At 41.1% G+C, this 17,147-nt stretch overlaps 1 protein-coding gene and 1 pseudogene across 1 annotated transcript in view; both read left to right on the top strand.

The window, feature by feature from the left end:
• The first annotated feature begins 1,380 nt into the window (after positions 1-1,380).
• LOC102857636 overlaps positions 1,381-17,147 on the top strand; it is a 31,533-nt pseudogene continuing 15,766 nt past the window's right edge.
• The window catches only part of FOXP1 (forkhead box P1), a 419,751-nt gene continuing 414,098 nt past the window's right edge, over positions 11,495-17,147 (top strand). The window contains exon 1 of the mRNA XM_006900488.1: positions 11,495-11,786. The gene's annotated coding sequence lies outside the window, so the exon portion shown is untranslated. The remainder of the gene's footprint in view (positions 11,787-17,147) is intronic.

Here is a 17,147-nt window from a genome sequence, read left to right as displayed (position 1 = left end):
AGGCTGGTAATGCAAATATACTTTCTCGGTTACCAGGCTTTATCCCATATCAAGCTCTTTGAACAGCACACACAAATTATTTTGTATACAGCTCAGCGTCTTCTGCTCCAGGCCCTGATTTTGGATAGTTCACTCCTTGTACATGGTGTTGGCTGTAACTTCTACCTCTAATGATCTTTGTTTTTTATTAGCTCATGTGGAAGAAACATCTTAACAACTATGATATATGTTATGTTGTATGGCAAATTTCACAGATGCATTGTTACATCAATAACAGTCTTTATTCTTAGCTGAAAAATTCATCCATCACACCTAGAAATGCAGTGGAAAAACTTCATCTGAATGTGCATTTTGGATTTTTGAAGGATGGATAGAATAGAGACATGTCAGTGTTTAAGACACCTTTTTGATGTCACTCCTGGCCCAAATGAGATGAGTTCTTTGTGTTGGTGGAACAAGATGTTTGCTTCATGATAACTCATATCTCAGAGGACAGTTTATGTGAAACTTGTACATTTTCTAAAACAGGGAAAATATTATTTTACACCTGGTTTCTTTTTTTAAAGATGTGGTTTTGGTTACTTTGCTTGGTTCTTTTCTTCCACTGGCTCTCTTTTTAAAAAAATAATTTTTATCTTTTATGAGTTTTCATTCCAAATTTGTCTACATTATATTTATAATGCATTGTGTTTCACACATTCCTTCATTAACATTGTGTTTCATAAGATCTTTCCCATGCATTGTGTTTTATAAAATGAGTCACTATTGATCTATGCCCTGTATGACCCCATTTTTTTTTCAGCTTCCCACTGGATCTTTCCTAATTTCTTCACCCCCTTCCTCTCCCCAGCAAAATTTGCACCTAGTTTCCTAAAGAGTACTGTTTATTCTAATACACAGGAATGACTTTTCACCTGGATCACAGAAATAGAGCTACAATTCTTAGTCAAACTGTGTTTATAAAAAGAATGTTTCTAAAAGTTAGAGAAAATATATACGAATGAAATGCTAGAAGTTTTTGTTACCTTCTCATTGCTTTGGTTTCCCATCCTGTTTTCATCTTCTCTTTCATTTGTTACTGTTCACCCTTCTGGGTATACAGTAACAGCTTTCCCACTGGGCATCAGTCCTCTTGGCACTTGCCATTCTTTTCTGTGCTGCTTTGTTTTGTGCTAGAAGGTTATCTTTGGGAAGAGTTTTAAGTTTAAACAGCCTCTCACAGAGTTCTCAGCTCTCAACTCTTCCAATTTGCCAGTTTGGTTTTTATTTTTATTAATAATGTAATTAAGATATATTAGGAAAAAGGATTGGCCATCCACTTCTGAAACAGCAGGCTTTTGAAACCCCTATGTACAATAGAGCACACTTACACTAGCCGTTATGGCAGCTGAGGCTGAGCCAAGTAAAGAAACACATAGAAGGGGGAATAGCAGACGCTAGTGATTGGAACATGGAATGTGAGAACCCTAAATATAAGAAAATTGCATATTGTTAAGAAAGAAATGGGACACATAAATATTGACACATATATATTGGCAAAATGAGATGGACTGGCATGGGAGACATTGAGTAAGATGATCATATGCTCTTCTATACTGGAGATGAAAAGGTGAGGAAAAATAGAGTTGCTTTCATTGTTTAAAAAGTACTTTCTAGATCCATATTGAAATACAGTGTTGTGAATGACAGGATAATATCCATATGCATACAACGAAGTCCAGTGAATACAACCATCATTCAAATATATGTACCAACAACCAGAGCCAAAGAGGAGGAAAAAGAAGATTTCTGCCAACTTTTGCCATAAGAGATTGATCGTACATGCAATCAAGATGAATTAATAATAGATGACCGGCATGCAAACGTTGAGAACAGAGAAGAAGGATCAGTAGTTGGAAAACATGGAATTGGTGACAGAAATGAAGATGGAGTTAGAATGATAGAATTTTGCACAATCAATGACTTAGTCATTGCAAGTACATTTTATAAGAAATATAAACGCAGACTGTACACATGGATGCCATCTGATGGTATGCATAGGAGTCAGATTTATTACATCTGTGTAAAAAATAGCTGGAAAAGCTCAATATCAGTTGTAAAAACTGGCTGGGTGCTGATTGTGGAACAGACCACCAGCTACTCATATGCGAATTCAAGCTGAGGTTGAGAACAATTAAGTTCACAGGAACCAAAACTTGACCTGAGTCTATCCTGCCTGAATTTAAAAACCATCTCAGGAACAGGTTTAAAACCTTGAACACTAATGAGCAAATACCAGATAAGCTGTAGGAAGATCAGAATATGATCCAGGAAAAATGCAAAACATCATTGCAATGACAGAAGAGGAAGAAAAGACCAAGGTGGAAGTCAGAAGAAACTCCGAATATTGCACTAGAGTGCCAAGAAGCCAAAGCAAAAGGAAGAAATCAAGATATTAAGGAGTTGAACAGAAGATTCCAAAGGGCAGTGCAGGAAGACTAAGTATTACAATGAAATATGCAAGGAGCTGGAGTCTGAAAAGCAAAGGGGCCAAACTCGCTCAGCATTTCTTAAGCTGAAGGAACTAGAGAACAAATTCAAGCCTCAAATTGCAATACTTACGTATGCTTTAGACAGAATATTAAATGATGCAGGAAGCATTAAAAGAAGATGGAAAGATTATATAGAGTCGTTGTACCAAAGGAATTGGCAGACACAGAAGAATTTGATGAGAAATGTGTGAGCAAGAGTCTGTGGTGATGAAGGAAGAAGTTCAAGCTGCTTTGAAAGAAGTGGCATAAAACAAGGCCCAGGAATTGATGGCATACCAATTGACATGTTTCAGCAAATAGATGCTGCCCTGGATGTGCTCACCAAGTTGTGCCAAGAAATCTGGAGGTTAACCACCTGACCAACTGACTGGAAGAGATCTATATTTGTTCCCATCCCAAGAAAAGTGACCCGACAGAGTATGGAAATTATTGAACAATATCGTTAATATCACATGCAAGCAAGATTCTACTGAAGATTATCCAAAAACTACTGGAACAGTACATCAGCAAAGAAGTGCCTGAAGTGCAGGCTGGGTTTAGAAGAGGTAGACGTATTAGGGATATTATCGCTAATGTCAGATGGATCTTGCTTGACAGCAGAGAGTACGAAAGGAATATCTTATCTTTGTTTAATTGACTCTGCAAAGGCATTTGACTGTGTAGATCACAACAAACTGTGGCTGACTCTGAGAACAATGGCAATCCCAGAACATTTAGCTGTGCTTATGCAAAACCTGTACTTGGACCAGAAGTCAGTTGTCAGAACAGAGTGAGGAAACACTGCATGTTTCAAAACTGGGAAGGGTACGCCAAGGATTTGTCCTTTTCAGTCTCTATGTGGAACAGATTATCCAGGAGGCTGGGCTCTGTGAGGAGAAATACGGCATATAGGATTGGCGGTAGATTCATTAACAATCTGCTTTATGCAGATGACACAACCCTCCTTGCTGAAACTGAGGAGGATCTGAAGTACTTGCTGCAGAAGGTCAAGGACTGCAGCTTTCAATATCTATTAAAGCTTAACATCAAGAAAATAATGATTCTCACCACTGGGATGACTGGCAGCATTATGATAGATGGTGAAGAGATTGAGATTGTTCACCGCTTCAGTTTGCTTACAATCAACGCTCTTGGTACCAGCAGCCAGAAAATTAGAAGACGAATTGCATTGTGAAAGTCAGCTGTCAGAGACCTCTCCAAAGTACTGAAGAGCAATGATGTCATTCTGGAGACTAAGGTGCACCTGATACATTCATGGTCTTTGCAGTTACTTACTATGCATTGTGAAATATGTGAAATATGACATATGTGAAATATGTCAGTCACAAAGCTGAACAATGACTAGGAATGACAGGAGAATTGATGCCTTTGAGCTGTGGTGCTGGAGAGGGTGAAGCCAGGCTGCTCCTTGGATTTTGAAGTTTTGTTTGACATATTTTCGACATGTTGCATGGTGAGATCAGTCCTTGGAGAGGGACATCATGCTTGGGAGGATGCAGGGACACCACAAGAGAGGAATATCCTTGATGAGATGGATTGATTCAATGACCGGGGTAATGGGGATAGGTGTGGCACAGGATAGAGCAGATTTTAGGGCTTTTGTGCATAGGGGTTTTTATGCATAGAGTTGCAAAGATTCACAGGTGACTCAGTGGCACATAACAACAACAGTTATCCAAATTTTTATTCCAGTCTATCAGAGACCTGCTGTTGTGACCCTAGTCAGAGCATTCATGCTGGGAGCTGGACACCAGCCAGTTCTTGGGTCTCCGGCTCAAGGCCACTATTTCCTTCAGAGGCCAAAGGCCAGCTAACTCCTCTGTCATCAAAATCCATATGATGGGGCCCTTACAGAGTCGTTTGTCCTCTGTGTGTTTTGTGATCTACTTACTAATTTGTTCCTGATGAGTAGAGAACGAGAGTTATATCTTAGATGTTTGTTTATAGGAATCTAGCACACTCCATACTATTTAATTTGTTAGAATGCAGACCATGATTTTGATGAATTGTGTTACCAGTTTATTGACTTGTAACAGATTGATCTTTGCAAAAGCAGATCGCCAGGCCTTTTCTCCCATGAAACAGCCTGCTGAGTTTCAGCCAACATGAAACAGCTGTTGAGTTTGAACCATCAGGCTTTCTATCAACAGTTAAGCTCTTGACTGTTGTACTGGTAAGATTCTCCATATGTGGTGTGACATCCTGTTATACAAGACAGAGGTACATAGAGTGGTCTCCCAGTGAAGCCAGGACTCATGCTACCACAGCTTAGTTGAGAGACTGTGTCAAAACTTTGTCTTGTCACTGCTGTTCCTGTATGGTTGCTACTTCATTTCTAAGGAATCAGGAAGGATACATAGGGCACCCAGGCTGCATGGGGCGGCAGCAGTGACAGGGTGCCTCAAGAACTGTCTACAAGATTTTGTATGATTTAAATCCACCAGATGCTCCACTTAAAAAGAAGGAGCATTCTGCTCCTGTGCCAGTCACATCTGATTCGACAGTACCCAACAATAACAACAACAAAAGGTATTATATGAAGCTGCAGATGAGCAATGTTTATCTCTGTAATTCCATCAGTAGCCAGCCATGGAACCCAGAGTGCCAATGAGACACAGATTGGATGTCTGTCCTCAGCACAGTATTTTAGCAGTTTGATATTTTTCCATCAGGATTTCTGGAATTTAGTATTACATTAAGGAGTCCTGGTATCGTTAGGGAAGCATATAGGATGGTAAGGAGTTGTGCTGCCAATACAAAGTCACACAGTTCGAATCTACCAGATTCTCTGTCGGAGAAAGATGGACAATCTCTTGTGCAGTTTATAGCCTCTGGAAACCCACTTTGAGGGTCAGCTTTGAGTTAGACTCTGACTTGATGGCACATAATGGTTGAAAGGTCATTGGTTCAAATCGACCAGTAACTCCAAAGGAGAAAAGTGATCAGCACCTACCAAAAAGGTTCCCCACAGCTGAAACTTGATGGGTGAGGCAAGTGGTGAGTCAGAGCCAGCCTCCTGGCAATGGGTCATTGGTGTAACAGGAGCACTGGTGGCACCTAGGCTAACATGTTCGGCTAATTAAATTTGGTGGTTTGAATCCATCAGCTGATCTGCACGAGAAAGAAGCAGTCTCTTCTTTTTTTTTTTCCCTGCAATTTTTATTTTATATTGATTTTCATACAAAATTCTTATACATTGTATTTCACAAAGTAATTCCCATGCATTGTGTTTTATAAAATTAATCCTCATTAAGCTATGCACACCATTACTCCACCTTTTCAGTTCACCACCAGATATTTCCCATTTCCTTTACCATATCAATTTCCTGCACCCCAGCCTCAGAAACTGCTGGAGAGTCAACTATAGTGAGTTCTCAGTGGACAGCGCCTAGAGTTTATGATGGCCTTGGAGCTGGGTTTCTTTCACACTGTTTGTTTTCAGGTGTTTAAAATGGGGTAATGATGTACTTATCTATCATATCTCATACTGAGAGTTAAATAAGCTAATACATACTATGCATAAAGCTAATAGTCAGGCATTTACAAGTGTTTACTGTCAATAATACTGTACTTTATGCATTGCTTCTGATGTCTCTCTCTTCTGACTCCATTTAGTTCTTTTCCTCTCCTCGGTTACTAAGGCTGGACATTTTGCTTGGTCCTTCATAGGTTCCCCAACTTCTAAGGAAGCTCTACAAAGAGGATTTAGAAAGTGCATGTTATGAGTGATTAGTGGCTACAACAGTGTGATTTTTCCTTCCTGTGTCCCTGCATGACTTCCTGTTGCGTGAGGACTCTGTTTGGGCTAACTGGCCTAGGCCCTTGAACTCATTGTGCAGACCCTGTGTACATGATTTGGCGAGGTGCACATGCACACACACCTACGCTGGGCTCCAGTTTTAAGCTGTCATGAGACTGCTAGGGTATGGATTCTCCTGTCCAGTCCATTGAGATGCATACACAAAGATGTAAATAAGAGGAAAAGATTATTCATAAAAAGTCAACACTTAGCAATAGGAATAAGTATGAAGTGAACCAATCCCCTCAATTCCTATGTCTCCTATTTAGCATCATAAAAGAGGAGTCTACTTAAGTCTAAAAGGGGATCTCACTGTTACATGTTACGCACGTCCATCTATATGCCTCTAGGAAGGTGCACATGGACCATATGTAACAGAATATCCCTCTCTTTCAAGAGGTATCTTGTCAGGTCAGGTAGGGTTTAGCATGAATGCCCCATATTCTTACTGGCTCAGCTCCTACCCAGCACCTGTGGAACTGCCCTGGCCTAATGCAAGGTGAGGCCAGCACATGACTGCTCTTGAAGTCAAACTATAGACTGTCCCTATGTGCCCAACCTTCTGCAGGCACCTTTCAGTCTTCCACACCTCTCCTGGTTCTATAATTTAGAGCTCTCAGTACACCTGAGATGTTTATTGCTGCCAAAGGCAGATTGCCATGACCCCTGTGGCTCTACCCTCTCTGCTTGGACATCCGCTTGCACAAACCTGGAGTGCAGCTTTTCCTTGGCCTAATTCCTGAAGGTGCCCAGCTCTGTTTCGTCCACCACTGCCACTCCCACAGTTTCTTGCTGCAGGCCTTATGGCTTTTGCCACTCATGCTGTGTCAGTTTTCTTTGCTCCTGGACCCCCCTTGATCTCATGCCACAAGCTCTGAAACTGAGACTCCATGAGATCTTGTCTCTTCCACTTAGATGGAGAAGGTTCTAAGTACATGAACCCGAGGCCAAAGGACTTTTTCCTCCAGGTTCTTGCTCTTTTCCACAGAGCACCACCACTGCTCTGTGAGATTAGCAGCTTATATTTGAAAACTTTTTGTCAGTTTTAAGGTATGACTTGCTCAGCTGAACAAACAATCCCATACACAGATCACAAATCTACCAATGCCTGCGACCGCTCAGATGGATAGAAAAGCACCCATGTGTGCAGGCAGTTTAGCCACAGAGCATGACAGACTGATCACTTAGCAGATTGACCCTAGACCAATCCTTGTGGAAGAATTGCAAGCCTAGGGTCAGAAAGGCCACCTGAAAAAAAATCCTTTCACACCACAAATCCTATCTCTGACCCAAGCCACAACCACAGAACATTTAGGAAGCCTATATTAGACCTCATACTAGATTTGTTTTCAACATACAGATTAGTATGTCTTCAGATCACACTGATTTCTTTCTCTCGGTGGGTTCTAACTTACTTTCTAACTTTTTCTAGTTTTAGCAGAAAACACAGCATGACCGCTGACATGAACTATGTTAAGTGTGTTGTTGTAGGGGTTTTCTCCCAAATTAAAGATATTATCACCTAATTTGCATAAATTAGAATTCTTAGTTGGTATACATACAGTTTGCAATATCAGAGTGAATTTTTTTCTCATATTTGAATTTTTTATAATATCCATTTCTTTTTATTTGAAGGAAAATACATTTACTTTTGATCATTTTGTTTTATAGGATTATAATTTCATTCAAACATTCATACATATTTTAATAGTACTAATTACACAAGGTGGCTGTGGTGGCCCAGTGATAAAAAGCTGCACTGCACTCATAAAGACACATGGTTTGAACCCACCAGCTTTATAGGAGGATGAACAGTCTCTTTCTATGTGATTTACTGTCCCTGAAAACCTGCTGTAGGGTCAGTTATGAGTTGGCTGCCACTCTTCTGCACACAGCACCACCAAATTGCATCTTCATACTTTGGGCATGTTGCTAGGAGAGGATATTCCTTGGAGAGGGACCCTGCCCTTGAAAAGTAGAAAGTTGGCAAAGGAGAGGAAGATCCTCAACCGGTGGATTGCCACAGTCATTGGGGCAATTGCTTGAGTGTGTCAGAGGTTGTGGGGATGATATAGGATAGGACAGGGTTTAGCTCTGTTGTTCATAGGGTTGCTGTGAGTTGTACTCAACTTGATGGCACCTAACAACAACAACAACTATTACATCAGATTTCAAAGAACTCAGCCTATTTCCAAATGAGGAAGCAAATAAGGGCATATCACTGGCTCATGCGACTTCCAGGTGAAAGCCACAGTATCAGTTATGTCTACCCTTCTGCTGTGCTTACGCCATGCTGCCTTTCTGATCCGCTTGCTGCCCTTCCGCCATGCTCACCCCCATTCTGCCTTTCTGACCTCTGTAATGTCCTTCAGACCCCCATGATGCCCTTCTGCCACGCTCACGCCCATGCTGCCCTTCTGTCATGCTCAAACCATGCTGCAGTGTCTTGGTCTCTGTCAGTCTTCCTCGTGATTGCAAACCCAGTCCATGATCTTAAATGTTAACAAGACATGCAGAAGAAGATACTTCTAATTAGTTTCCAATGAAATCTCCTAGTTTAGCCTCCCTGTTAGTACATGACCATCCATCAGCCAATCAGGGTAGCCAGCAGAAGGGGTAGCACTGATTGGTCAGACATGGTTTATGGCTCCAGCTCCTGAAGCTGAGAGCTGCATCAAACTTCTATGGTCCACAGGGACCAAGACTGAACATGGGGTATTTCCCTTGAAAGACCAATCAGTCTATTGTAATATGAAGGGCTGAATGGATGTTGGGCAGGCAGAGACATTAGCTCTCACCTACCCTCTTTGCCTTTGATAGTACTTGTGCTTGTGGCTCTGGGACAGTCTCCTGCTCTGTGGCATCTCGATTTCACCTCCTAAGTGGCTCTCAGGCCCTAGGCCTGCTTTTATTTACAACCTCAGTACACTTCTGTCTTTTCCTGACATTGTGATACCTTGGGCTTTCCCCCAGAGGTTGGAGTAAATGGCCTTCAACAACCCAGAATCAATGGCATTCCTTAAGGTGTGACAGGAGAGGCCATCTGGCACTTGTCCCATTGCTGCTTCTCCCTGCCCAGGGCAGAGGCCAGAGGCAGCCAGAGGGTCTCAGCTAGGGAAAGCGCTCTGTCTCAAAACAGCTGCCCCCAGATAAGAGTCAAGCCATCTGTCAAACTTATCCCTTCCCTCTTCACACTTCCTCATCAGAATTAGGTAGCACAGTAAAAGGGTAACACACAAAATTACTTTTTAATAAAATTATAACTTTGCATGCTCTGAACAGTAGTCTCCCAAATGTTGGATAGGTTTCCTTTTTTTAATTTTAAACATGCTAGAGCTGAAGTCCATGACCCATTTCAATTTTTATTGAAACAAATAAACCCAATAAAAACACTTAGGCTGAGAACTGTAGCTCCACAATAAAGAATCACCTCGTATTGAATTATTGATTTATTTATTTACTCTAACTGGAAAATTGAGTATTGTGTTAATGTATTTTATAAGAATCACACTGCTCGATGAAATGGCTAATTTACTTTAGTGTATACATAAATAGCTAGCAATTTTCCATGAGACAGGCTAATGAAAATGATGCCATGAAATTGTCTCTACTGTGAGGAGAGACGGAGAGGAGTTATTATTGGGTGAGGGCTACGAGACACTGAACTGGCCATCATGTCTTTGAACTTTTGAACTGCTACTTGTTTCATGTGATTTATTGATTTTGCTATCTCTCTCTTATTCACTCAACTTTAGTTTTTGCCCAGCAGTGCAGATAAGTAGCATAGGAGATTTAATTTCATGGGTATTTGGGGTTAAAACCTATCTTTAGGAAGAATGCTAAACATGTTTTAATAAAACATGAGTTGCAAGGGTTTTAGGTTTCTGTGTGATACGGATCTGATAAGAACTGAGGCAGTGGGGAGACCAGCCCAGGGGTTCCGGGAAGGCTAGCCAGGCAGTCTTTTTCTGAGCTTGGAAAGTTTTAGTATGGGCACGTGCATTTTATTTGCTAAATAAGCTTGGCTTGGTTCTTAATTGCATGTGTCACTTATTCCCCTGCGTGTGCCCTTTCATTCACTCTACATGTTTTGCTTCAGTGCTGGTTCAGGGCTGATTTCTGGGGTTCCCCAAGGCAGCAGTGTGTCTTCTCCCATCCTTGCGCTCCAAGGCAGCCTTCCCTGTTCTGATGGGAGGGGATGGAAAAAATGGATGCCTGCTCCAGTTCATGGCTGGGGTGTCACACCTACTTGGCTGTCTCTCATCAGCTGTCCTGATCAGATCAGCTCACCCTGCCCTCAGAGGGGATGCCCCCTCATTGCCTTGGGCTTGGGGAGAGGACATAAGTATTTAAAGATAGTGGCAAGAACACAGCATTACTGTGGGTTGCTATTTTTTTTTTTTTTAATTGTCCATGGAACTGCAGAAGTTTTCTTAAATCTGTATCATCTCGGAAACTCATTCCTGATACTATATCATGTCTGAACAGCTCATTTCTAAATAGGGTTTCATCACATATTTTGTGTTTGCGAAGGGGAGAGAAGGAATGGAGGGCTGGGAAAAGCTTTGTACTGTAAGATAGACATCCTAGAGATTCCAGGTCATAAATTTTCAGATGTGTGAACAGTTAATACCCTTCACTCATGACGCAGTATGTGAATATCTATTTTATGAAGGTAATGTTCTCTTTCTTTAAAAACCTGATTTATTTAGGAGGTACTTTTAAATGACCAAGTAATTTTAACCTTCAGGGAAAGATGGGGTGGGGGTTGGTGAATAGAGGAGGAGTGGATCTCTGCAAGAGTTTGAAAATTCATATCCCTTTTAATGATTAAACTGGCACGATCTTTATTTGGATGTTAAAAGGTTTTTCTTACATTGCAAACATTCTCAGCAAATTTGGAAACAGCTAACCAAAAAGAAAAAAAAGGAAGAGGAGGGCCTGTTTGAATTGGGGGTGGGGTTGGGGAATGAGTGGGAATGTCTAAAAAGATAGAACTGAGCCTGGCACCTTTAGCTGGAGAGGGGAAAGAAAATCCATTTCAATGCAACTATGTTATTGTTTACTTTACCATACACATCCTAATATGGTTACCTCCCTGTCAAAAGAGGACAAGCCAGGGGCTGAGAGACCCCTCCAGGAGAGAGCTCCTAACTGCTTTCATACAATAAGAAACAAACCATACAACTCCACAAGAGGCTTCCTGGAAAATAAGTGTCAAATAAATCCTACAGAGCACTCATGATTGCCATTGAGCCCTGAATCTCCAAGTTTGGTTTCATGCCTTCACTGCCACAGCTAAGCTGTGTTTCTTTGGAGATGAAAGCCTCTGTTTTTTCTTTTCTCTGACCACCCAACTTCAGCTGAGGGCTCTGGATTAATTCCTTGAGACATATTTTTGCATATATATATCCCATGGGTTATGTTTTGTGGAGCAATTTACTAGGAACATTAAGGTAAGAATGTTGATTTAACCCAGGACCTTTGTCACTCAAACTAATGCTCATCAGTGATATAGACATTGTAAAGAAATAGTACAGAGGTCTTTTGTGGTCCCTCTCCCACAGGGAACAGTGCAGTTGCTTTAATGATCATGCATGGATTCGGATGGGGGGGTCCCCCGAGTTGTGGGGGAGATAGGACAGAGGTGTACTCACTGATGTAAACACTGCTGTCAACAGGGGTCCATGCAGCCACAGCAGCTTCCTTAGAAGCCTTTTCCTGTTTTTTCTTCCAGTTTTTCTTTTCTACTTGTGTTTCTTTCTTATATTGCTGCTTCTTTTGTTGTTCTTTCTGCCACTTTTGATCATTTCCAAATTCTCCTGGTCTTGAGACTTGCCCGTTATTATCTGCAACTCCAGAACAAAGGTAGGTTGCTCAACTCTGAGCTCCGGGGGAGGGCCAAGTTATTTTTGGAGGAATGTATTTCTAATGCATGAGTGGCTGACCTAAAAGGGGTGGGGGTGGGAGGACCCTGCCTGCAGCCTGGGGATAGAGAGCATGCACTGCGCAGAGCAGCTTTTAAGGAGTGGAGTTTATGTAACTTAAAGAAGCTTCAGCATCCGCTGTGAAATGGACTCTTTAGGTCCTGTGATTCTGCTCTGATGTAGCTAACCCCAATGAGTACATTTCATTAGCAAACTGGGCTCTAGATATTTGCAAATACTTGGCTTTATGATAGCAAATATAATTTTCCAGTGCGACTCAACATTCAGTTTGCTACAGTTAATAGCAGATGTAGGATACTTGGTGTTTTTGGTTCAGGGTTAGGGTATCTGTTCTCTCCTGTCAAATGTTGATGTAAAGGTGTTAGTATTTGGGTGCTGGCTTGTGTACCATTCCCTTTTTCTCTTCGTCTAATTGCTTTAATTCTCAGGACATGGTCACTTATTTCTCAATTATTTTGTTCTCTGATTTCGCGCAATCTGTTGGACTCAAGGGAGAGGTTTACTGTTTTTAACTAATTGTGCCTTGTCGGCTGGCGGCACAATAGAAAGAGTAAAGACCACAAGAAATGTCTCTTCCACCTGAAAGGGGCTCTGGAATAGAATGGTACCGATTCAGAACTGAAAACCAGAGTCAATTAAACCTTGGTGAGGGATATTACAGGCTATTAATCATAATAAATATGTTTGGCAATATTATTTGCATTTTGTAGTTTTCAGTTAAGAAAAAGAAAAAAATCAAAGTTGGTAATTAGAAAAGGGAATAGTTCTTGGGCTGGTGAGAGACTGGGCTGTATTTGTTCATTAGTTCTAACAGCAGTAAAAGCGAGCAGTTTGTTCCAGTATCAAGTGTGTTGTTTCCAAGCAGATTGGAAGACGTCCTCATCCAAATGAGTCTCTGGTTCATGCCACAGTGCTTGGCATTTTCTGAGCATTTCAGCTTTAGCATGGAACTTGAGTGCTAAGAATTTTATTTTACATTATTACCATGCTCACACATTCCTGTTGCTTTCTTGGCTGCAGCTCATGTCTGGGCACACACAGTAGCCTCGTCAAGGTGAAGTTCTTTGGAAAACAGATATCCCCTCTCGCTAACCAAAATGGGCTTAACAGTCCCAAAGTTTGTATCTTCCAAAGCTGTAATTGTGCTTGTCGTGAAACAGATGTGAGTGGAAAGTTCAGAATCCAAACAGAATGGAGTGCTGATTTAGAAATATCACTGTAGTCTGTGCTTTTAAAGCTGTTTACTTTTACTTTGGGGCCATGAAGGGGTGATTGGAATTAGTAGCCTTTAATTAGATGGGGAGATATTCAGATTTTACAGGGATTTATGGTAGAACATGGGATGGCGGGTGGCTCTTTTCTCATTATGAATCCTCCCTGCACATAATGAGGTTCATCATTAGTTGATGGAGTGAATTTGCCCTAGCGCTACCTTGAAAGGCACATAATTTACATACTACTTCAGAGCATAAGCTTTAATGGATTCCTGGATGAATAAAATGAAAAGCTTTCTTTAAATTTTTGAACACTGTTTAGATAATACGATTTTAATAAGACATTCAATTTGCTTGTTAAGTATATTTGCAAGTGCTTTTTTGTTTTCATTTTGGACAAAATATATTTTGGCTTGTCTTACTTTATAACATAGTGGATGGTGATTCTTGCAGATGATTCAGAAAGCACATGCACCCTTAAGAAATGGGGACTCTAGCTTTTTTTCTATGGCAGCCCTGAGGTTATTGGCAAACCTTTCTGAGTAAAAACTCTTCCTATATTAAGATGATTATAACAATCTAAAGGTGAACTTAATTATTAGCATATAGGTTTGCATCTATAAAATGTGTATGTGTGTGTATAAAATGTGTTTGTGTGTGTGCTAACTGCTGTTCGCACTGATGAAATAGATCATTTCTTCCTCCTGGTACAGCTCCATATTGCAATCTGCCTGTCACTAGAATTTGATGAGAAAAAACTGAGTTGGAGGCTAGCTCCTAGGTTAGCAGGCCATCAGTGTCAGAGTCTGGTTTGTCCCAGAAATCCTGCAAGTTCTATGGCTCTGTCACTGTTTGGCTTGTGGTGGGGAGAAAGCTTAGAGGGAACCTAGCTCATTTGGAACATGGATATCTTTTCACTGGAGTGGTGAAGGGATAGGATAGGGAGCTTAAAAAATAGCCTGTTGTTGACCCAGCACTTTGCTTACTTGAGATGACTCACCCTGGCATAGTAGTTGCTGCAAGTAGGAACAGATTCTGATGCTTTGTCACAAGGAAAGTGTCTAAATATAAGCGAAGCCTTGTTTTGATAGACTGATTTATTACCTGAAAATGATCAGCATATATTAACATTACTAGAATAGTCTGTGCCACTCTTTTTTATGATTTACTACTGCAGCAGATCTGTCTGCCTCAAAAATAGGAAAAAATCCTCCCTCTCTTCTAAAACATATATTTGTTTAGAGAGTTTTCACTGAAGTGTACATGACAATTACAGCTGTTCATTAACAAAATTGGGTATTTGTTTTAAACTTTAACCAATCACTTTGATATGCTAATTATGGTGTAATTTAATTTGAGCCCTGTAATGATGATGCCGTTATTATGGACATAAATGATGCAGTTAAGCTGAGAGTAATCTCATTTGCATACTGTACATGCCAGTAAATTAAGCCCTTTTCTTCAACTGCTTCAGCTTTAATTTTCCACTTCTTTTCACACAGTTCCTTTTCAGTCCCTCTCTTATAAACCCACTTTGTAATATAGTTCTGAGGTCTGTTTGATGTGAAGAGTTTCAGCACCAAAGTAATGCCTGACAGAAGATCTAACATTTAAGGGATTCATTCTCTTGCTCTGTGTTCCTTTAAGAAGGGAGGATTTGAAAGGGAGGTGGGGAGACCCAAGTGTCCTTTCCATGGGATGTAGCAGTCCTCTTGTAGAGTAATTTGAGATGCCAAATGCTACCACTAGTGCCATAGTCAGACTTGGGAGTCATTATTTATCCATGATGATCCTGCCCCCTCCAGCTGTAGTGTTTGGTCTCAATGTGTTGCTCTCAGCAGCAGTACATTCGTGGGGTCCCTTATTTGTAATTTCTTTATTCTTTTTGGAGGCAAACATTTCATTTCATCTACATGTGCAAATTCTCCAAGCTTAGACCTTCCTGGATGTGGTTGTGATTTGAAACACTTCTGAGATATTACTGTTGAATGTCACTCTGAAGGAGCTTCCTTGTTCCCTCTCTGCTTGGATTGTTGAGAAAGCCCGGTTTTCTTCCATATGCCTGGGAGCCCTAATTCAGGACAATGCAGATGCTTCTCAGAACAGAATGCTGTGGCCAGTGGCCTTCTGGAACTTGGAGAGCCCCTGAGGCCCTAGAAATCTGAGGCAGCCTTCCTTCTGTGCAGATTCTCCCTGTTGCTACTGGGGAGCTGGTGGGAGTGGAGTAGCTGAGAGAGGACTGTGTTTAGCACTGCTTTTCAGTGGCCTGAAAATAGTTCAAGCTGTTTGACTCTCTTGAACGCTCTTTTCTCAGCAGTAAGAGTATTTGAAACTGGTAATTGACTGTGTCCATCCTCTTTTCTTGAAACTGAGAATCTACTGGCCGTTCCTTATAAGCATTTTCCAGTTTTATACCCTTTATTGGTGCCAGCTGATTTCTCTTCTGTCCCATGCAGTTCTCTGGGAAGAGGGGGCCTTTTCTGAGTTTGGCAGGAGAAAAAAGGATAAACAGAAAAAACGAAGACATTGTCAAGGAGATGTGCACACAGGTTTTACTCAGCATTGACAACTGGGATGTGGAGCTTTTGCCTCACTTTGAAAATCTCAATGGCAGTGAACATCTCCCAGTTGTTACTAAATTAAGCAAAAGTACTTCTGATGTGATGTTATGCTGTTTGTTTTAAAGCAGTTCAAAATCAGAGAAAATTATAACTCTTTAAGAACATTTTTCTTTATATAATTTCACATATAAATTAGGATGTAAAAGGCAGACATAAAAGATCGTAGGCATATTTGTGCAGAATAATCATTTACACTCTTTTTCCTCATGTATTAACTATCTTGTTGTCCAACATTTCACATTTATGACTGTAGTAAAGAATCTACTATCCATCCGGCTATTTTGTTGCATTAATGACACATCTCTGACAGGAACAAGTGTTGACCTGCCAGACTAGAGGATGCAGGCTATGATGGTTAAGTCTCCCTACTAACCTGGCTGGGCCTGATTCTCAGAGGTTTGGCAACTGTGTGATTATGAGAGTGCCAACCCCTTCATTCACTCTTAATGTGGCCTCCTGTTTGTGTGGTAGGCTGCACTCAGGTGGGAGGAGCCCTAGATGGTTGCTACCTCACCTCTGGTTATCAGTTAATACGTGTGATAATAATTTCTAAAAAAATATAAATAGCAAAAGTCAAACCAACAAACAGTGCTTGTAGCACTCAACGTATATCAAAGTAGAGCTCTGCTTCACACCATCCTCAGGATGATTCAGAAATGACCAAGCATTCCTCCCAGAAGCTTGTAAGTAGCTCAGCCACCCTTCTCCTTAGCTGCTGAGGTTACTAGTTCCCACAGTGAGAAGTGTTGGTAATAATCACAGCTAATAGTTACTGAGCAGACTGTGGTCCAGGGACTATGCTGCATTCTAGTCTTTGTGATCCCAAAGCCTTTTAAAGTAGGTGCTGTTTTCTCATTTTTAATATGTTGTCGTTGTTGTTGTTATGTGCCGTCGGGTCGTTTTCGACTCATAGCGACCCTATGCACAACAGCCCTAAACCCTGCTCTATCCTGTGCCAACCGCACTGCCTCTGACACACCCATCCCGATTACCCCAGTCACCGAATCAATCCATCTCATAGACGGTCTTCCCCT

The sequence above is a fragment of the Elephantulus edwardii genome, unplaced genomic scaffold (genome assembly GCF_000299155.1).
Source record: "Elephantulus edwardii isolate Elephantulus edwardi_28Jun2011 unplaced genomic scaffold, EleEdw1.0 scaffold00285, whole genome shotgun sequence".
NCBI classification, from domain to species: domain Eukaryota; kingdom Metazoa; phylum Chordata; class Mammalia; order Macroscelidea; family Macroscelididae; genus Elephantulus; species Elephantulus edwardii.
The sequence above is the reverse complement of the archived record's forward strand: the minus strand, read 5'-3'. Positions and strand labels throughout refer to the sequence as shown.